Source organism: Suricata suricatta, chromosome 4 (assembly GCF_006229205.1).
Source record: "Suricata suricatta isolate VVHF042 chromosome 4, meerkat_22Aug2017_6uvM2_HiC, whole genome shotgun sequence".
Taxonomy (NCBI): Eukaryota; Metazoa; Chordata; class Mammalia; order Carnivora; family Herpestidae; genus Suricata; species Suricata suricatta.
In genome coordinates this window covers 99,132,836-99,154,830 of record NC_043703.1, presented here as the reverse complement: position 1 = coordinate 99,154,830, position 21,995 = coordinate 99,132,836, and the positions used below count along the sequence as shown (strand labels likewise).

The 21,995-nt window shown below is 41.9% G+C and overlaps 1 long non-coding RNA gene across 2 annotated transcripts; it reads right to left on the bottom strand.

Annotated features, from left to right (window-relative positions):
* Nucleotides 1–321: 321 nt before the first annotated feature.
* On the bottom strand, nt 322–21,130 carry LOC115288991. 2 transcript variants are annotated; one of them, XR_003907314.1, is made up of 4 exons: nt 20,557–21,130; nt 18,618–18,758; nt 2,498–2,637; nt 322–413 (listed from the first exon to the last, which is right to left on the bottom strand). It is a non-coding gene; the product is annotated as an uncharacterized LOC115288991 (long non-coding RNA). The 2 variants fall into 2 exon arrangements; XR_003907313.1 differs by lacking the exon at nt 20,557–21,130 and adding an exon at nt 19,080–20,527.
* Nucleotides 21,131–21,995: the final 865 nt, after the last annotated feature.

The following is a 21,995-nucleotide window of genomic DNA, read 5'->3' as shown; positions in this document are numbered from 1 at the left end:
TACATACATACAAGTTGATATACATATGAATTGATGTCCAAGTCTAGTGCCCAACTTATTCTTCTATACATTATACTTGAAAAAAAATCAAAGTAGCTGTGGAATAAAAATTTGGTACATATTATTGGGTTTCAGGGTGGGAAGCAGTAATAAATGACATCCTTATTTTCCTTTTCAAGTTCTAACCCAATTAAGATAAAAGAGTCTGATGAAGATCAAAATGTTAGCTTTGCTACTTATTGGGATATATGAAAGAAGAACATAGTTCAGGTGTGGGTTTCTCATGATTGAACTTCGGAATGAGAGAATTACTCACCAAGTCTTACACTGTTCTGGAAACTGTAGGCCTCCTAGCAAGGGACAGAGGCTTGCTGTGTGCTGTCCCAAGGCAGTGTCTTTGCAGGAAGGCAGATCTAGAAGAGAGAAGGGATGAGTGTGCACATGCAGAGTCCCCCACCCTGAAACTGCCTGTCACGCCCAGGTAACCAGAAGCAAAAACCTTAGCCCAAGACTTCCAATCAGTGTACCAGTATTATTGTTCAAGGTGGAGATCCCAAACTGGTGCTCAATTGTGATAGGCACACTGCTGGGTATCATTTTATGGAAAATATAGATGTCATTTCAGCTTTTTTTTTTTTTTTTTGTAGCCTGAAAAGATAAATCTGGTTTGTCCCTTTGTATGTTTGTTCTGGTCAGTGACATTAATGTCACTCGCATGATTTATTGTGCTGCTGAAGTGCCGGTAGTGATCTGGGCTGTGTCACTCACTCTGGTGGCAGGTTGTCACCCAGGGGCAGGGATGGCTGTCACCCAGCCCATAGCACCTGAAGAGCCCAATCACAGAACCATAACCATTGAATTTCAAAGTTTTGATTTTGGTAATCTAGTTATTTGGTGGGGACAGAGGCTTACATGGGTTAGTTTAAATCGAAGTGACAGAGGCAGAAAAAGGTTAAATTGCCCCTATAGTCTCTATTCCTGATTCCAACCATCCCATGATACACAGAAAGCACTGATTTTTCCCCCCTCATCATTCCCAGCTTCCTGCATTTACTATATACTGGGAATGTAGGGATACAGGAAGGGCAGAACCATGATAGAAGGTCATGTAACTTTCTTCATTCTTTTTCCCAACTGCACCCTGTTTTCCCCCAGGTTCCTTCTTTCTTTCCCTGCCTCTTTGTTTACTTCCCTCTCTACCTCCCATCCTGCCTCCCTACCTTCCTCCCTTTCTCCCTTCCCTCCTTCCCCCCTGCCTTTCCTTCCCACTTTGCCCCTTCCTCCCTCCCTTCCTCCCACATACCAAGTATTTGATAAGTGCTTACTCCTGTCTCTGTGCTTGGTGGGTAGGTACAGCAGCTGACATTTGTTTTAGCTTCATGCAGCCCACAGACCTCTATTGTGGCTTTTGTCTACATGAAATTCACCGAGGTTATTGGATGGGTAGATTTATATGTTTTTCCATCATATTTTGTCTGGAAATTTAATTCCATATAGTATTTTGTCTGCTTTGTGAACTTCTTTATGAGAAAGCATTTAAAAGACCTAAAATCGCCTTTATTTTACATTTACTGAATTGTATTTGCTAAACAGTAGCATGGAGACGAGGCAGGGCCAGGGCTCCACTGTGGTTGACAGGTACTGACCGCACATGTTTAAACCACGAAGCATTGTCGGTGTTCCCCAAGAAAGGAGTACATAGGCTGCCCTCCTATCAGTTTCCTACTAGCCTACAAAAATGCACTGTTTTTGTTTTTTTCTTTGTAAATGTGGTCAGTAATATGGACGAGGCCGGGTCAGCCAAAGGTAAGATTTCCTTATGTTACTGAGTAATTCATGAGAAATGGTGGCGAACTGCAGCTGGGCTTCAGGAACAACAGAGCACTTCGAGTTTGGGGTCATCTTAGGTAATGCATGGCAGAGACACAGGGCTGATGGTGAACCCCACACCTGTCACAGGGACATAATACAGGAGCTTTAGAGAGCTCAAAATTAGTTTTTTTGTTTAAGGAGTAGGATTTCAGAAATTTACTTTTCTATTTGGCTACAAATCACTATTATTGTACTTGAAATTACTGCTAGCTGAAGTGTCCCCACCTGGTCCCCAGAGAGTGGCTTGTTCTCTGCATTTCCTTCCACATCTTTGAAGAATTGTTCACTCTCCTATATTAATGATGAGGGAGTCTGAGATTTTTTACTTCTTTTCTCTTGTCTCTGATACACCACTGGATTGATTTACCTTCATTTACAAGTTCTGATTTCACCTCAGGCATAGATGACTCGTGGCTGATCATGCTCCCTTCAGTGCATTTGTAACCTTTGTTTGCTTCATATATTTATGAAAAGGGTCAGAGACACTTCATTCCAAAGCTGTGGGGCCTAATGGCTTCTGGGAGTGAAAGATTCTTTCTTGCCTTTTAATTTAAGAAAGTTTAAGGCAAGTCAGCTAAAGAAGTAGGGCTGGAGAAGAGAGCAAGCTGAGGTTTGGCAGTCTTACCTGGTTACCCAGCAAGGCAGAAGTGGTTTAATAGCGTGCAGGTGATGTGAAGTAATAGGCAGGTCCATAAGATCAACTGATAGGTCACACGTTAGGCAGGTAGCCCTTCTCCTGGAAACGGGTAGCCTCTCCTCTCCATCCTAATAGAGAGGAGGAGATATCATCCAGCTGTCACAGTGAAATACGTCTCTTGGTAACAACTGCAGAACAGTGGGATATTTAAATGCTTTGTGGGGGAACATCTTCTTTCTCTTTGGTACAATGGTTGGGGAGGAAGGGAGAGTTATAAGCAATAAAAAAAGATAAATGACAACCTTCTTGTCACATGTACCCTTCATGCAGACCCTCAAAACAGTGCAACTATTTCACAAAGTAAAATTAAATCCCAATAGATCTAGAAATGAAAATATTATGCATGCTGTGTATAAGTCTGAATAGTTGCTAAAGAACTAGTCTGTTTATGGACATTTCTCTTTACTGTGTCTCCAGGAACATAGAATGTTATACTTATTGTTTGTGAAAAGTTTTATAATGTATTTGTTGAGAAAGGTTATTAAATGGGTTATATGTGTGATTCTACTTTACAAAAAGCATACATTGACATAAAAGTTTGGAAATGTATACATCAGAAAATTAATAGATATTAGTAATACTTTTTAATGAGTGTTGGGATTATGAGAGGTTTTGTTTTCTTTGTTTTTTTATTTTTCTATACAGAAGGTGTCAGGTTTGCGTGATAAGAATTATTAAATTCAGTGTAAGATTCCTGGTAAGTTAAGTCTGTCTGGTAATGTTTTATAAGTCTGAAGTTACTTTATGAATTCAGCCCAAAGTGCAGAACTTTTGGATACATCTTTACTGAGGTTTTGTAATTCAGACTCACCACTTCTGATGCTGCTATCTCCCTAAACAGGCTGAGTGAGGGCCAGTGGGCCGGAACAATGGAAGGCTTCTCTGAAGTTTCCCAGGGCCCTGGTCAGGGCTCTTACTTTATGCTTATCATTCTTGGGACAAACCAACTCATATTCAATAGGAAGAAGAAATGAGCTTGGGAATTATTCCTGGTGAATACTCTTCCACCTCCACTTGTCCAAATATGACTGAGTTCCCATTACTCTACTTCCCCAAAGCTTTCATTCATATCTCTGGGGAGAGAAGTAGAAGTAGTTTTTGTCACATGGCTATTCTCATTTAAAAAAGAGGATACATATATGAATACGATGTTAGCTTTTACTTGAGGGTCACATGTCCCATCCCCCAACATCCAACATCTGGGGCTCATTCAGGACTCTGTACCAAAAGCCAAGCAAAGGGAACTGGAGTCCTTCACGACTGTTGTCTCCTGGAGCCACAAAGTATTGCCGTGGATGTTGGCTCCTGGAGATTGTGGTGCCTGGTCTCTGTACAGGACACGGTGTGCCCAAGCTGGGGCTCCAGGATGACTGTTCTCTTTGTGTCTTCTCAGAAGCTTTGCATTATTTCCTAAAGCACAGGACAAAGCCATATGCTCTTCCAGACTAGACTTTGCAGTCCCAATTACTAGAGCCTGAGTCACCAGCCTAACTCTCCAGGGAATTTTATTTCATAAGGATTTTCTTCTTTTCATGCCACTGTGGCTTGGCCAGGCCCTCCCTGATCTACTTCAACAGGTGAAGGCTAACTCTGAACCTACCATAGCAGGGATCCATATGGGTACTGCGTATCTCTTTCCAGCCAACGCTCTGGGATCCTCATGTGAAGGAATTCAGTGAGAGGGTAGTCAATGTGATGAGGCCATCTGTGTTAGCTAATTTTTGATGATCAGAGTTAGGCTCCTACCCTCCCACAGAGGCTGGGAGACAGGGGCATGATCTTTCTTGATTGCGTTTCAAAGGGGTGGCTTCCAGGTCCTTGAGGAAGATATTCCTGAGTTGAAGAAGATTTACATCTCAAAGGACAGAGGAAGAATTTCCAGCTCCAAGTTTCTAAAGTAAATGCTCTAAGAAAAGGGAACTCATGGGCTTTCAGTCAGGAAGAAGCCTGTTTAAAGTTCCATAAAGCTGAGGGGAATATGAAGACTGCCTTAGTGTTCGGCAGCCTTGATACAATCGCAGTTTTAACTTACCCTCCCCCTGTCCCATCCTCCAATTGGGGACAGCTTTCCCAGTATGTACACAACTCAGGGAGGCTACCGGAGTGAGCTCTCTGTAGCAGAAGCCAACAGAGATCCACCTTATAGTAAAATTTGTCATATATCAACCATGGCATAAGGTGCTCTTTCAAATTTGATGGTAATCCTTTTTGTGAGAGTGATGCTTCATATAATGCTTTGTGTACAACCTGCATGAAGCAATTTCACCTGCTTTAAACTGCAAGCTCTGGACGCTATATTTTTCTTTTCAGTGACTACTTGGTAGGTTTTCTTGTACAAATTGATAAACAAACTGGCATCACTGTTCCCTCCACATCTCAGGTCAGCAGCTCAGAGAGAATTTATTTTCTCGGAAGTCACCATGATAACCATTTCCTATTGTATATGAGCATAAAATGTATTGCAACATGTCTTTGTTTTTTCTTATTCAATGGTTAAGGGAATCTATAAGGGAGTTGGTAAAATTTTTTAGGCTGATAGATTTTTAGAGACTGTTCTAAGTTCCCTATGTTAAGATCTACATAAGGAATAATGACCAGATTAACTAGCTCTATTTACATGAAGACAATACAGAAATCTCTGCCCAAGTAGAAACCCGTTCTGTTGTCTCCATGCCTGTCAAGTTGGGTTCTGCAAACATGAGTATTTCCTGAACACCTCCACACGGGACATGGTGTATAGTTTGTTCTGTTCATTCATCTGTGGGAAGTGACATCACATTTTTTGTTACTAGTAATTCCCTTACAAAGTGTATTGACGTTAGTCATTTTTTGGAACCAGATCAACAAATAATGAATACTATTCTATGAAGCCTACTCACACAGTTCTTGCTTGCAAATGACTTAGGCTTTTGAGAAGCCAAAATGCTGACATGTGGACAGTGAAATAAAGATAGATTACTTAAATGTTTTAACTATGAACAAATGACGAACTCATTATGAAATGAACCTGCAGATGTTATTACAGGAGATGAGGAAGGGAAAAACAGGTACAAAATGGGCCTCGTGTTTCTCCTCAAGCCTGCCTTGCCTTTCCCTCAATCTCTTGCATAGAGCAGAGATGTTTAAAAATGCTTCCATGTACGTGCCTCTTCCTTCTTCCTTGTTTTCCTATGCCAACTCTTCACTACACATAAAAGGATCCATTTTTAAGTTTCTAAATTCAGCATCATAGAGCTCCTGCCCTCCAACACTCCCCTCTGTAGGACTGCCTTTATTTAAACTTTTTCCCCACTTTCGCTCCCTCTACCTTGTTAACTTCTCTTAGTTAAAAGCAAGTAATGAAATTTCCTCCACCCTCTTTTCTATTCAGGTCCTCACTGGCTTGGATGATGCCTACTCACATTGGGAAGAGTCTTCAGTTTCAGTCAGTCCGCCAATTCAAATGCTGATAATCTGGAAACACCTTCACAGATCTACCCATAAATGTTTAGGCAGGTATCTGGGCATCCCACAGCCCAATCAAGGTCACACATAAAACTGACCATCACATGCAGCATCAACTCTTATGGACATTGTTAGAAATGCAATTTTGAGGGGGCGTCTGGGTGGCTCAGTTGGTTAAGCATTCCACTTCAGCTCAGGTCATAATCTCACAGTTCGTAGGTTTGAGCCCCACGTTGGGCTCTGTGCTGACAGCTGAGAGCCTGAAGCCTGCTTTGGATTCTGTGTCTCCTCTCTCTGCTCCTTCCCCGCTCACACTCTGTCTCTCTCTGTTTCTCTCAAAAAATAAATAAAACATAAAAAAAGAAGCAGCAGCAGCAGAAGCCTTGTCTCCAGAGGTGCAGCCCAGAAATCTATGCTCTAACCTGCTCTCCAGGTGAGGCTCATGTACATGAATGTTTGAGAAGTAGTGTTTTAGAAGTAGTGCTCCGTCCTCCCCCTCTAATGCCCTTCTTAATGGTGTGCTCCCATCCCTAAATGTGCTTTGTATGGAGGTTCTAAAACTCTCTGCCTTTCCCCAAAAGAAAAAAACAAAAACAAAAACAACCCCAAAACAAACCTCTCTGCCTTGAGTCTGTTTCCAGAATCTGTGCAAGTGTCCATCAAGGGACAGTGGGGGCTGTGGGTGGAGCTTGTACATGTGAAGGTTTCTGCATACATACGGGGTAGGAAAAGAAGAAGGCCAGTGAGCCACAGACTGGGGGGCTGTGTTTTTCTGTTCGGCTAGTTCTAAATTTGAACCTGTCTTCTGGGTCATTTTGAAGTTATATTAAGAGAGCACTGGACAACATGTTTTATTTAACCAGTTGCTAGCTTGATTTACACCATTCAGACATTCAGATGTATGCTATGGGGGCCTCTATTTGTGCCCTTGGTCCAGGCCTGCAAATGGTAAGGTTGAACCTGCTCTGAATTAAAAAAATTTTTTTTCCAATGTTTATTTATTTTTGGGAAACAGAGATGGAGCATGAGCAAAGAAGGGGCAGAGAGAGAGAGAGAGGGAGACACAGAATCTGAAGTAGGCTCCAGGCTCTGAGCTGCCAACACAGAGCCCAATGTGGGGCTCAAGCCCACGGACCATGAGATCATGACCTGAGCGGAAATTGGACTCTTCACCGACTTCAGAGACCTGAGTCTGCTCTGAATATTTAATATTGGTTTCCTTTCTGTATCCTCTATGGAACTAGAAGTTCTTGGGGGAAAGAACTGGGTCTTATTTGACAAAAACTCCATTGCTTCCTACAGTGCCTGGCATAAGTGACTTAGCATATTTGTGCCAAAAGGTGAATAAATGAATGGATGCCATTTTGAAGGTGTGGCTGCCCAGGAAAACTTTGTAGGGGAGATGCTGGGACTCCCCTGGTTGTCCCTCAGGCAGGATCAGTGAGACCGTAGCAGACAGGTGGAGTGTCCTCAAGAGGAACACTCTGCAATCATCACAGAAATTGTTAGAATTAGGGAAAATACAGGGGGTGTAGCATCAACATGATATCATTTAGTGGAACTTATTCCTCATACCAAACAAACTTAAGTGAGCTTTAAAGTCCAAGCAAGGTAGGAAAGAGAGCTGAGCATCATAGATTAATTAGAAGTAATGAAAACAGCTGTCAAACTGGTCTGAAACCTTGGCTTACTACAATTAAATGTTCGATACAAACTAATTAAATTAGCAGTTCCCAGGTGTTAGCTTTACAGGCAGTATAAATTATTCATTGAGGCAGGAAGCTCTGTCCATCCCAAGGCCTTATTTCGGTGGTTCTTCTTGTTTTATGGTTTTCTGTGTGTGGCATTTGCTTCTGATTTCATTGGATTACTTCATGCTAGATCAGTCCAAGAAGCAGCATAATTGAACAGTTGCACATAGATGCTGAATATTTTAAAAGGTTCATATTTTGGCTCTTTTTTCCTTCCTATGAAATTCTTCTTTTATGAACAAAGGCTAGATCCCATAGATATTCTCAAATCGTGGTGGCTCAATACATATCAGGGAATGCTGGAGAACAAAATCTTTATAAATACAAGATGTATTATTAATGCTTCATGCTGTGAAGCATTGATAATAAATAGCAGCTGATTGCATCCATGGCAATTTCTCACTCAATTTCAATGGTTGAGGAAAAGCATTGATTTCTAAGTAGACTGAAAACAGGTTTTCTTGGTTTCTTCTTTTCTCACCAATGCTGGGTCCAGGCTCCATTCTTGGCTCTTGCTCTTGGTGGCATAATGCATTTCTTTGGGCTGCTCTTCAATTGTCACTCTTGTAGGGACATATGGGATTTGGATTGTTCTTGAGGGGTCACTGGTTTGTTTTCTTTCTCTAAGCATTTCACCTGATTCTCTTCACAAAGCTGAGAGCTCCTAAGATTCAACCAAGCAACCTGTAATCATTAAGAAGCTCCTTAGTGTGCCAGACCTGGGCCAGGACCAGAGGAAACTGTGAAGTAGAATGAAACCTGTCATCTGTTTTGCTTCACAGAAAGCCTACAGTCCGATTGAGAGGTTAGGACACATAGGTGAAATAGCATTGAATTATGCAAATCATGTGTGCCAAGTGCCAATTATACTGTCCAAAGTAGGTGAGCATTTCAGGAGGGAATTGTTTGTAGCTGAGGAGATAAGGGGTCATCTGTGTTCATGCTGTTTAGCATCATTCTGACATCCCTGAGCAGTGTTTTTCCAAGTGGATTGACCCTGAGTTAGAGTAATAGAAATATTTTATATCACAACCATTTGCATACTTGGTTGTGAATCACTGCAACTGAAGTCTCACCAAACAAGACTTAACCCTTTCTATCATATTTTCTAGACTATTCTTTTATACTTTATGAAAATTCTGCCTTATGAAAAGCAATAGACTGCAGACTCATAAAATTGTTAAATGCCCCACTAGTTTGTTGCCATCCACAATCCAAACAATATTGCTTCAGAGGCCTCACTTAAAATCCTGAAGGTACTTCCCTCTGCACAACCCTCTCTAGTCCCCTGTCTATGCCTTCCTATAATAAGACATTTACAGACTCATCAGCGTCTCTGCAATGGAATAGCTAGAAGTAGTTTGTGGTGTCTGCATAGGAGAGGTGTTCCTTCTGAAGCATTTGGGGACCTCTCGACTCCACAACCCCATTTAGGGACCTCTCAACTCCACAACCGCTTTAGGACAGATTGGGGCTGCTTGTAGGCAGTAAGGGAGAGATATAGAACCCCTTTGCCAAGCTGACCTGCAGCCAGTTAGTTGTTTCATGTGTTTTTGATTGGGTTCCAGATTGTTATTTAATGGGAAGTAGTAGGAAGTCTGAAGAAATAGGTGTGGAATGTCAGGAGAGGATTTTAATAATATTTCTGTGCCCTTAAGTGATTTGTTCTCACTGAAGAATAAGGTGATTATTCCTAGAGCCACTTGAATATTAATATATCTTGAGGAAATCTTTTTCTGGACAAACTGATGATAGTTCCTTCTTAGGATATCACCAGTATTTGGCTGGAATAATGTTTCATTAAATGCTTTCATCTGTTCATTTACTTGAACATTCACAAAGAGTTTCCTATGTTCCAGGCCTTCTGCTTTGATCTGGGTTATTGTGACCTGACATATGACTGCATCAGAATCTGGGGAAAGAGGCAGCTATGTAAAACCATTCCCAGGGAAGTGCTATGGGGAGGTTTCTAGAAGGGACTGTGGGTCACACAGGTGCAAACCCCAACTTCCTGTGGAGGTCAGGGTAGTTTCCTGGAGAAGTTAACTTTATGAAGGAGAAAACAGAATTTGCCAAGAAATAGACTAAATTTTCCAGGTGGAGGGAACAGCATGTGGGAAGCATCAAAGACAAGACTGAGTCCAGAGCTGCAGGTGGCTAAGTGAGGGTGGGGGAGAGAGAGAGAGAGATGAAGTTTAGAGAAACATGCCAAGGTGAGGTGATAAAGCAGCCTTTATGCCGTGCTGAGCCATTTGGATTTTGTCCCTAGAGAACTGGGAAGGGATGCATTTAGAAATTATAGTAAAGGAGTGACAGAATTAGAATTCACATTTTGGAAGCATTATTTTGGTAAATAGCGTATTTCTAAAGAATTTATTGTGCCCTAGGACTTTATATATGGTGCACATGCTTTTATCTTTTATTTAAAACATTTAAAAATATTTATTTTGAGAAAGAGAGTGTGTGAGGGGGGTGAAGGGCAGAAAGAGAAAGGGAGACACAGAATCTGAAATAAGCTCCAGGCTCTGAGTTGTCAGCCGAGAGCCCAACATGGGGCTCAAACTCACAGACTTGAGTTCATGACCTGAGGTGAAGCAGGAAACTTAACTGACTGAGCCACCCTGTTGCCCCTGGAGCACATGCTTTTAAAGTGAATAAAGAGGGTGTGGACCAAAAAATGAATAATCCAGTGAAGAAATGGGCAGAAGACATAAACAGACACGTCTCCAAAGAGGACATCCAGATGGCCTACAGGCACATGAAACGATGCTCAGCATCACTCAGCATCAGGGAAATACAAATCAAAACCACACTGAGATACAACCTCACACCAGTCAGAGTGGCTAAAATGAATAAATCAGGAGACTATAGATGCTGGTGAGGGTGTGGAGAAACAGTAATTCTCCTACACTGTTGGTGGGAATGTAAACTGGTGCAGCCACTCTGGAAAACAGTGTGGAGGTTCCTCAACAAACTATCCATAGAACTCCCTTATGACCCAGCAATAGCACTGCTAGGGATTTACCCAAGGGATACAGAAATGCTGATGCATAGGAGCACATGTACCCAGTGTTCATAGCACTCTCAACAATAGCCAAAACATGGAAAGAGCCTAAATGTCCATCACCTAATGAGTGGATCAAGAAGATGTGATATATATACACAATGGAGTACTACGTGGCAATGAGAAAGAATGAAATCTGGCCATTTGTAGGAAAGTGGATGGACCTCGAGGGTGTCATGCTAAGCAAAATAAGTCAGGCAGAGAAGGACAGATACCATATGTTTGCACTCATAGGTCTAACAGGAGAACAGGAGAAACCTAATGGAGAACCAGGGGGAGGGGAAGAGGGAAAGAGAGTTGGGGAGAGAGAGGAACGCAAAACCTGAGAGACTATTGAATACTGAAAACAAACCGAGGGTTGAAGGGGGAGGGGGAGAGTGAAGGGAGGTGGTGGTGATGGAGGAGGGCACTTGTGGGGAAGAGCACTGGGTGTTGTATGGAAACCAATTGGACAATAAACTATTAAAAAATAAAAGAAATTAAAAATACAGAAAAAGGAGGGTGTGGAATGTAGACTAGTGTTTTTCAAACTTGAGTGAGCATCAGGAATCCCCGGAGGGCTTGTTAAAACACAGGTTGTTGGGACTCACCCACAGAGGTTCTGGATTAGTAGGTCTGGGGCAGGCTCCCAGAATTTGCATTTCTAACAAATTCCCAGGTGATGCTGATGCTGCTTGCCCCAGGACCACACTTTGCTTATTGAATGCTGTGCTTAGAAGAATAGTGGCTCCCCAAGATGTCCATGTCCTAATTCTTGGGACCTGGGAATGTATTAAGCTAGATGACAAAGAGGACTTAAGGTCTTGGATGGAGTTATTTTATAATTAATTTTTATTTAATAAATCAATAAATTAAGGTTGCTAAAGAGTTGACCTTACAATGGGGCGTTACCCTCGATTATCCAGGTGGGCCCAATGTAACCGCAAGGTACTTAAAATCAGAGAGAGGGAAAGGAAAGGAGAGGAAAGGAAAGCCAAGTCAAGACAAGTCAGAGGGAGATGTGACCACTGAAGCTTAAGCAGAGAAGTGATCTTCAGGGATCTGAAAATGGAAATATAGGTTCATGGGTGAAGGAATATGGGCAGTGTCCAGAAGCAGGAAAAGGTAAGAAAATGGATTCTCCCCTAGAGTCTCCAAAAAAGAAGACAGGCTCACTGATACTGTGTTTTCAGCCCCCAAGCATACACTCTATAGACCTGTTAGATGATACAACTGTAATGCTGCAGGCCACTAAGTTTGTGGCGTTTTGTTACAGCAGCAAAAAGAAAGTAATATAAATGCTACCAGATACTGTGGTGGGGACTAGAGGCTCAATGGTGAAAATTGACTTAGTCAGTTGTCCCTAGCTTTCCTATTTTTTACTCTTCCTTCCAGTCCAGAACCAACAGAGAAAGCCAAATATGTTTTCAAAACTAATCACAAAAATGCTCTGCCTCCAGCTTCTCTTTACCAATAGTCTCGAACAAGAGCATCCTGAAGGCTTTCCTTTTTTCCCCTCACTATAAAGCGTTTTGACTCCCTTGCCTGCTGTTTGAACCTCCGCCAATCATAGGTGATGGTGGCTGACTCTTTTATTATAGCAAGTTCTGAATAGTCACTGTTCTCATTTGTTGATTTTCACAAGAGATAGTTCTCTACCCTTTCTTCTTGCTCATGGATTATTCTAACATGGTTGTTGTCAGTGGAGGGGATTTTTGCAACCCCCGGCCCATCCTCCACAAACCCAGGGACGTGGGCAATGTCTGGAGATAATTTTGGTTGTCATGACTGCCTATGCTGTTGGCATTTCGTGGGTAGAGACCATTGTAGGATACTGCTAAACCTCCTTCAGTTCACAGAACACCTTAACAACAAATAACCTGGATTGAAATGCTGATAATCCGAGCTTGAGAAATACTGATGTAATGATAGGAATTTCTGGACCCCATAGAGAGGTGTGTGTGGAGGTTTTTTTTTTTTCCCCAGTGAGTGGGACAGTAATACCTAAATAAGAGAAGTGGCCAGCAGTCTGTCTCTAATCACTTACACTAGGTTTGGTCTTACTGCAAAGGCAGCCTTGCTTTGGTTTCCAAAAAATATGACCTCCTTTGCCCTGAAGGAGCAACGAAGTTTAGCATGTGATTTTGTGTCTCTGCTTAGTAATAACTGGAGATTTACAATGTATGTAAAAATATGCTAATATATTTACATCTATTACCTTAACACATACATATGAAATAGGGCTATAACATGAAGTTTGCATGTATGAATCGTGGGAATGATCTCTCTCCTTCACAGTAACCTTGTACACACGGACACACAGAAACAGATCTGTTTTTAGCTGGTTCATTTTGCAAAAAACGACTTCCCCAATTCTGTCCATCTACCAGTGCCCCAGTCAAATGGGGTTTTTTGTTTGAGTTTTATGTATCGGGGACCCTCTCATGTCTGCATCCTCAGAGCTGATTTGGAATGCATGCTATCGAAGTGTCCACATTCCTCATGCATTTAAAACAGAGCTGTGGTTGGAGATTTCTTCCACAGATCGACCTCTAGTGTTTCCGACTGACAAGCTCAGAAAGAAAGCGGTGAGGTAAGCTATTAGCTGTGGAGAGACACATTCTCCATCCTTTTGCTCTGACATTGTGCAAGCTCACAGGCTAATTAATCAGTTTCATTAAAGAAGAGGGAGTGTTGCCATGGTATCATGAGGCCTGTTTATACTGCCGCATTAAGATTTCAGGATATTTTAATCTTTAATTACCAACTTAAAAATTTTTTTTGAATTGGCAAAGGCCTTAAAATTGCTTTTTTTTTTTTTTTGATGATGTGGTTTCTGCCAGGGTTTTCTGAGATTGAGGTACTAATCTGAAATAGAGCTTCCTCTCTTCTTTGAGAAGAAATAAAAGGTCCTCTTTGGAGCCTCGCCTCTGTGTAGGATTTGACTAAAAGTTCCACAGAGGTCATTGTACTAGCTTGCTTTCCACACACGTGCTTATGCACAAGAAACCACTAATTTATCACCAGAGACATGACCCAGAAGGATTTTTATCTATAATGTATGTAATGTGTGCTTGCAAGAATTCAAAATATTTCCAGAAACCTATTCAATTCTAGATTTCTCCTTGACCTAAAGCATCTTAGAAGTATTTAGTGTATTGATAAAACAGTTGACTCTGTTCTGGATAATAGTTTTTCTGGAAGCATCAAGAACTTTAGAAATGGCCAGTTTCATTTAAAGAAGCTGTTAATTACTTGAAGTAACAAATAACACTCTGATTATTTTAAAGAGCTCTTTTCTGGCATATTTTCTAACTCCTAGTCAATAAAGGGATGAGCAAAGAATAGAAGGAGAGAAGCTGCAATGTGGCTTTTGAATTTGATCGGACTGAAATCCTTCTTAAGATAGACCAGGAATAACACAATAAAAACCAGTCAGTCTTAAACATTGTCCTACCTCTTATGACAAATGTGGAAATGTATGAAGTAATTCTTTTTTTTTCTCTTTTTTGATTTTTTTCAAAAGTATCTGTGCTTAGGGAGATTTGGAATCTTATTAAAGAAATTAATATGTGGAAAATAGAAACGTATGACTTTCTAGCTAGTTTGCCTTCCTCTGGGTCTCATGCATTTTTAGTGGTTAATCTGTAGCTTAAATCATAATGTTCATTTATAAGATGTGCCCATTTATAAGATAGATATTAGTGATACTGACACCTCAGGAATTTCATGTAGCTCCTTAGTGCGAAGTGGTGTTCCTGGAAAAAATCCTGTCTTCATGGAGAAAGGTAGCATCCCAGCCATGTTATCTACAAAGGACATCTCAGAAATAGAATGTCGTTGGGCACCTGGGGGGCTCAGTTGCTTAAGCGTCCAACTTTGGCTCAGGTCATGATCTCACGGTTCGTGGGTTCGAGCCCTGCGACGAGCTTTGGGCTGACAGCTAGCCCAGAGCCTGCAGCTTGTCTTCAGATTCTGTACTTCCCTCTCTCTCTGACCCTCCCCTGCTCGTGCTGTCTCTCAAAAATAAATAAAAAACATTAAAAAAAATAGAATGCCTTTCAGAATGGAAACCTTCCACACTGCCACTAGTGAGAATTTTATTTCCATTTGCAGACTGGCTTGTGAATTGCTTTGTGACTTGGTCTGTGGTGACTCTGCCCTCCTAGGTTCCACATGAGAATGGTAATTAGAGTTACCTGGTAGCATGACTGGACAGCCAGTCTAGGTGAGCGAAAATGCAGCTCTACAGTATAAAAAAAGGCTCTATTTTCAGATATGTCCTGTATTTTAAAAAAATCACATGCTGCAAAAAGTACTGAAATGTTGTCAACACATTTCTTGGGGGAATATTTTAAGTATGGTTGTTGCTGCTATGAACCTTCGAGATAGGATGAGAGTGTTATTGTCAATTGGACCTTAGGATGGGATGATGCATTTATGTAAAATTTACACTGTCTGGTATTGGACTTTGGTCATCTAGCATGTGACCTTCTGCTGCAATTGCATAAAAAAAGGCATAAATACACATTTCAAACCCTCTGCAATGTAACAATACTAATTAAGCTAATGTTGAGGGTCCCTTGAATGTTGGTGCTTGTGCTGGGGGCTGGAGATAATACTAAAATCAGATCCAGTTCCTGCTTTCAAAGAACTTAAACACCTTGGACCTTGGGAATATTGATTAGGATCAGGTTTAGCTAACTGAGAGCAAGCATGGGAAAGGCAGCTAGTGTTTGGAGCCAGGTTTGGGATGGAAGGATATAAGAGAAGAATTTAGGTACTGTGTTCATACAATTAGTTTATTTTGACTTTAGTTTGAAGTAGGATTTACTGCAAATCTATTCCAATTTATAAACAGGAATGTTTCCTAGGTCATGAATATGAGGTTCTTCTCCTCGTTGTTTTAGGAACCCATTGGAGCAATGATCTAGCCTATCCTCAGGGAATCGATTTTCTAGATAAATTGATCCCTCCGTGATGTCCTGAGGGGCAGGTGGATGTTTGTGATGAGGGGCTTGGGTCTAGCAGGAGAAGGTATGGGGGAGAAGTCTGCAGAGGGAGGCAGTCTGGGGGACCTGCAGCTGGCCTGTGGGGAGCTGTGCTCACACTCCATTTTGGTCATGATGGGAAAGTGAGCTGGGGTTAAGATGTAGCTGATTATTGATTTACATGGGCAGAGACTCACCCTGGAGTATCTCAAATGCATGTGAAGAGCATGAGCACTAGATTTGGATCAGTGAGCTGAAAGATGCAGAGAATCACACTTGGTCTTATGAGTCCCTATGGATTCTGGACCTGGGAAGAGCCATGAGTTCTGTTTGTTCTAGAAGGTAGAAAGCCTGTTAGGTGTTTGGTGAAGTTGGCTGGCTGGCTGTGAGGCCAGATTTAGCTGCAGATAAATGACCTTTCATAGAAGTCATGTAGAGTTTTTTTTTTTTTTTTAATAGCCCAACATAAGATCTCTGTTGAGCATGGTCCCATAATCCCCAGTTGTGTTTACTTTCAAAGCAATTAGAAGTCTTAGGCTGAAGTTTTACCAGGTGAGCCCTAAACAGCAGAAATTCAGTTCTTCTCCCACTTTGGAGAAATAGGTGTATGAGAATGTATGATGAGAGAGCAGGAAGCCAGGTAAACTGACGTGAATTTTCTCTCCTTCCATAGTTCGCAGGAAGCTTCTTCAGAGAAGGCATTGTATTGCACTTCATCATGACCGTTGACTTTCCCATACAAAAAACTGAGGCTGACCCTTGCTGTGGTGAGGACTCTACCCTGTTTTGTGTAGGACTTGCCAAGGTGCTGGGCAGTATGCCAGCGGGTGGTACGCTGGCCTCTGCTGGGAGTCAGCATTTGCTGGGTGCAGATACCTGTAGCTGGATGAGGATGGGGACAGAGGAAGCAGTGTTTGCAGGAGGGCAGCCCCCTTCTCCCTGGGAGAGGCAGCAGTGCCGAAGGGGACTGCAAGGGCTGGTCAGGAGCCGGAAGCTGGGGGATGAAGGCGGTTTCTTAGCCCAGGTGTTGCCATTTGATGGATTGTCATGTCATCTCCATACCTCTGTTCTCTTTCTATCATAAAATGAACCAGTAACATCTGCCCCACCCTCATGATAGATCTGTAAGTTCCGATGGGATGACAGTTAAAAGTATTGTTAAAAAAAAAAAAAAGCCCATGTAAGCACTTACACCTCAGTCATATTAGATTGTGGCATCAAAGGCTCTAGCAATTAGTTTTACGGACAACTGCATATTATTGCTCTAATTCAAGCATTTAAAATTAAAAATTTAATAAAGCTTGCAAAATGCATTACTCTTTTTATGGCCATTAAATCTCAGGTGGAACAGAATGTAAGAATCCAAACGAAGAGTATGGAGCCAGATAGTAAATACTTTATGCTTGGTGGAACATATGGTTTCTGTCACAATTCCTCAACTCTGCTTTTGTGGCACTGAAGCAGCCATGGACACTTTGTTAACTAATGAGTGTGGCTGTGTTTCAGTAAAACGTGATATAAACAGGCATTAAGTTGAACTTGGCTCTTGTGGGCTATAATTTGCTAACCCCCGATCAAGCCCAACTTTAAGGGTTTGGGGAAATGTAATAAACCATTCTTCTGGGAGAAGGAGACCTTGGGAATATTGATTAGGATCAGGTTTAGCTAACTGAGAGCAAGCATGGGAAAGGCAGCTAGTGTTTGGAGCCAGGTTTGGAATCTTTGCAAGTGATAATAATGAACAGAGTAGGATGGATTGACCTATTGGAATTAATGGCTCTTTTAAGGGCATGATTATTTAGACCCTAAGCTGGGTAACCAAAAGAGTTAGGAAGTAGGGGGTTGAGAGTGGCTAACAGTGTTGGTATCAGTGGATTGCTGACTTTTGATGAAATCAAGCAACCATGAAATGGAAATAGTGTTCTAGAAATGGAAATGCTAGTGTTCTAGAATACTAGAATAGGGTGGTCATCAAGTCAATCACTTGAAATTACTGGACATAGTTCAGCTACCATCATGGGATTTGGGGGTTAGGTTTGCAATGGAAACTGGGTGGCTCAGTAGGTTAAGCATCTGACTTGGGCTCAAGTCATGATCTTGTGGCTTATGGATTTGAGCCCAGTGTCGGGCTCTGTGCTGACATCTCAGAGTCTGGAGCCTGCTTCAGAGCCTGCTTCAGATCCTGTGTGTGTGTCTCTCTCTGCTCCTCACCTCCTCACACTCTGTCTCCCTCTGTGTCTCAAAAATGAATAAATGTTAAAAAAAAAATCTTGCTAGAAGTGATGTGATCAAGGAAGAGAGAGGCCAAGGTGTTGAATGGCTCCTCCAAAGAGATACTGAAGGCATCAAAAATGGTATAGAAGTTGATACAAACACAGTAAACTAGGTGCAGAGTTCATTGGTCAATGAATAGGAGTTGGTGGGGGGGGGTCTACAGGGATGTGATGAATTTGGAAGCCAAGGACTTCCTTCAAGGATGAAGGATGACAAATTGTATAGAAGGGGATCTCCTTGGGGCATCTGGGTGGCTCAGTTGGTTAAGTGTCTGACTTTGGCTCAGGTCATGATCTCCTGGTTCGTGGGTTTGAGCCCCGCATCAGGCTCTGTGCTGACAGCTCAGAGCCTGGAGCCTGCTTCAGATTCTGTGTCTCCCTCTCTCTCTGACCCTTCCCTGCTCACGCTGTCTCTTTCTGTCTCTCAAAAATAAAAAACATTTTAAAAAATTAAAAAAAAAAGGGGATCTCCTGTGGCAAACATTACCAAAATATGCACCAATGCCATTAGGAGTTTTTCCTGGGTGCACAAACTAGATTTCTTACCTTTCTCTGCAATGATGTAGAGTCCTGTGAGACTGTTGTGGTGAAAAGAATGAGGATGGGCATATTCCTGGGCAATAGTCCCTTCTGTCTTCTGTGATCCTGTTCCATGAATGTAGAGGATCCCTGGAGGATTCCCAGTCCCTAGGAGATGATGAGTGGATAAATGGAAGAATCCTGGGTGACTGAATATTTGCTGCTCTTGATCATGAGATTGGATTTGACATAAAGAAGAAACTTGGATTGTGTCAAGTCCCTAGCATTATTTAGTGTAATAGGCATACCCTATCTATGGGCTCCAAGGAAAATGGAGTGTGAGAGAGAAGTTAAACAAAACAAAAAACCCTCAAAACCTTATGAGAGCTGCAAGAGAAGTGGTATCAGTGGGACAAGCAGATGTTAGCATTAATAGTGAAATCAGAATCAGAGGACAGTGGCAGCAATAACCATCACCCTACTATCTACCTGGTCCTAAAGGATGTAGGATTTGAGGTCTGTCCTAGGAACTGGGAGTGCAGTTAGAGATGATTGTGGCATTCTGGGTGTTGAATCTCTTGACCTCATTGTCTTTGAAAACCTGGTAATTTTTTGCAAGGGCTGCCATTTTCCCATGTCTCTTGGATCTTCCTCTTGCTCAGTTGGTATTTTCAGATCTCCAACCCAGAACCGTTTATTATCCTATCATTGTTTCCTCGGGGATCACCATGGTTCTTCAGATTTTTATTGGTCATTCTCTTCATAATCTCCCAAGCCTATGTTCCTCATTTGTAAAATAGGAATAAAAACAAACACCAGCACGACCAAGGGTTGATGTGAGGATAAAAGGATTCATGTTAATAAATCACACAGCACTTAGTGTCCAGCATGTCGTAAGTTCTCAATAAATGATAACAATTGTTGTTGAAGAAGACTGTGTATCCAAGCTGTCAGGGCAAGGAAGTTAGTGACAGCAGCTGTTTGCAAAGTGTGTTCTCCAGACCAGCAGCACTAGTCTGGATATTCTTGGGCCCAACCACAGTCCTATTGAATTATAAACCCTGGAGATGTGGTCCCAGTAATCTGTGTTTTAAAAAGCCTTCTGAGTGATTCTGATGCCCGCTAATGTTGAAAAACCTTACCTTGATTCACTTGAGTAATATTTATTCTTTTTGCCCTGAGAAAAATTCTTGTAAGAAGAGTCCATTTAAATTTTTAAACTAAGAATAAAAGAAGAGAAAATACTCCAGACCAATGAACATGACTGTCTTCAGCTATTGGCAGGAAAATGTCAGGAGAGGGTGATCCTGAATCCTGACCCTAGGTGCTCCCGCTACACACCAGCACCTGTGGTTTGCCTTGTTTTTATCGAGACTACAGAATACATTTAACGGGCCAGTGACCTTGCAGTCTAACTGCCAGCAATGGCAGGGTCCTGACAGGTTTATATCTATAATGCCTCACTACAAAGGGAACGGTCAAATGGAATTATTTTGCTGTTTGGAGTAGAGGTGCTGGTTTAAAAGCAGCTCTGCTCCTGCAGTGAGCCTCTTAAATTTCTTGGTAGATGGATCAGTCTGAGGCTCACTTCTAAAATGGCTTCTTAGTGGCTTTTTTTTGATTTTTGCCCCATTTGTGCTTTAAATTTGGAATGTCCTCTGCCTTTGGGCTAAATTAGTGAGGTATTTAATACATATTTTTTTCTTAACAAAAGTTAGAAATACACTGTGGTACCATCATTCTGTGTTTCCACTGTCCTGCTCTCTCTGTACCTTGAATACTGAAGTTGATAAGGAAGAAGATGCCTTCTAGCCTGACCCTGTTGCTCCACAGTAGGGGAAACAGATATCCTGAGATGTGACCTGACTGTTCAAGGCTACATATAGTTCCCATTCCCAAGGTTGCAAGGCTGTTTACTCTTCTCGTCTCTTTCTATCCTTTATAAATTAACTTTTTCTTCACGTACCTTATTTGGGCTTCTATATTCCTGTTTTGGAACGAGATCATTTCAGCATATAATGACTTTTTTTCCTCTGTGAGAGTCAAAATGACAATTTCCAGTTCATTGACTTAGGTGGGGGTAAGAATTTGTGTCTGCAGAACACAGGCTGTAACATTGCATCAATACTTGACACTCAGCCATTTACGTTTCCTGATGACAAAAAGGTTCACAAGACTTGGGTTACTTTTCACTCTCCAAAGTTAGGATCAGTGCCAGAGAGGTGACTTGATTTCTATGAAGATTGCTGGGAGCTCCAGTGGATTTTTCTGATATCCGGAGACCTTTGGTGTGGCCACCAGGTTGCAGGCCTGGTCCTCTGGGATATCCAGCTTTAGCACATTCCCAAATAGCAGATTTGAGCCCTAGCATTAGTGTTTCAAAGATGGCTGCTAGACCAGTGCTGGAACAAGGCCATATAGTGGATCTCTAACTTCCTTGAACAAGAGAGAAGTTTTCTTTACATGTCACCTGTGTTTCCCCCCCCTGCCATTGTAGTTTTATGATGTTTTCACCCCACTTTAACTGATGGACTGATAAGTTCAAGCCAGACTTGATGTAGACCAGTTATGCCCCCCCACCCCCAAAGGCTTATGTTGTAACCTAATCTCCATTGTGATGGTATTAGGGGCTGGGAGTTGTTGAGTGGTAGTGAGGTCACAAAGGGCCAGCCCCAATGAGTCACACTAGGACCCTTAGAAAAGTCCGAGCAGTTCTGAGGTGTGAAGATAAAGTGAGTGTATGGCCGTATGTGGATTAAGAAGGGGGTTCTCTCCCAGTATTGCATCTTAAAGCACCTTGAATTTTATATTTCTCAACATAGAGAACTATGGAAAATAAATTTTTATTGTATATAAGCTACCCAGTCTATGACTTCATCCTTAAACAGCCCAAACAGAGTTAGAAAGAATGATCTCAAAATCTATGAACCTTTTTAGTAACTGGGCTTCAGAAAGGTCAAAGAAAAGAAGATCTGATGTAAAACAGCAGGCCCCAAGTTTGAAATTTGTCCGAGCTGGTCTCAGTAGATGTGCTAAATAGATGGTCTTCAGCATCATGAGTATATTCTTTGTCCCTGATCCCTGTGATGACATTCTTTGCTGTTGAGACTATGATTCCTTTGTGATAAAGAGGCTTCAAATAGTCTGGGACATTGTAGCAAAGTGGATGGACCTCGAGGGTGACATGCTAAGTGAAATAAGTGAGGCAGAGAAGGACAGATGCCATATGTTTTTACTCATAGGTTTCTCCTGGTAGACCTAACAGAGGACCATAGGGAGGGGAAGGGGGAAAGAGAGTTGGGGGGAGAGAGAGGGACATAAATCATGAAAGACTATTGAATACTGAAACCGAAACGAGGGCTGAAGGGGGAGGGGGAGGGGGTGACGGTCATGGAGGGGGGGCAC